This window comes from Gavialis gangeticus, unplaced genomic scaffold (genome assembly GCF_001723915.1).
Source record: "Gavialis gangeticus isolate Ggan-Ray unplaced genomic scaffold, GavGan_comp1, whole genome shotgun sequence".
Lineage (NCBI taxonomy): Eukaryota > Metazoa > Chordata > Crocodylia > Gavialidae > Gavialis > Gavialis gangeticus.
This window is the reverse complement of record NW_017728993.1, coordinates 56,178,042-56,178,381: the sequence shown is the minus strand read 5'-3', so window position 1 is coordinate 56,178,381 and position 340 is coordinate 56,178,042.

Here is a 340-nt window from a genome sequence, read left to right as displayed (position 1 = left end):
ATCTTTAAATAGCTTTCAGTTTTAGTAAGCTAAGGCATCAGTTCTCAAGCTAAGGCTTTGATTCTGTAGCCTATACACAGGTTTCAGGGTTTTCAAACACCCTTCTTTTTTCCATGGGTACATGGGATTCAGAGATTTCTAAATTTATGGGAAAGAAATCCTAAAATCGAGAGAGTTTGGTGGGGGATGGGGGGGAAGGCCACATTACAGACAAAGCTGAGAATTACTGCTCTGAAGTGTTGATATTAACACAGAGGCGGCCACTTTGGAAAGTCATTTTGATCTTGACTCTGATCCTTTTAAAGGAAAAAAAGAAAGAAACATCCCCCCCCCCCCCCCC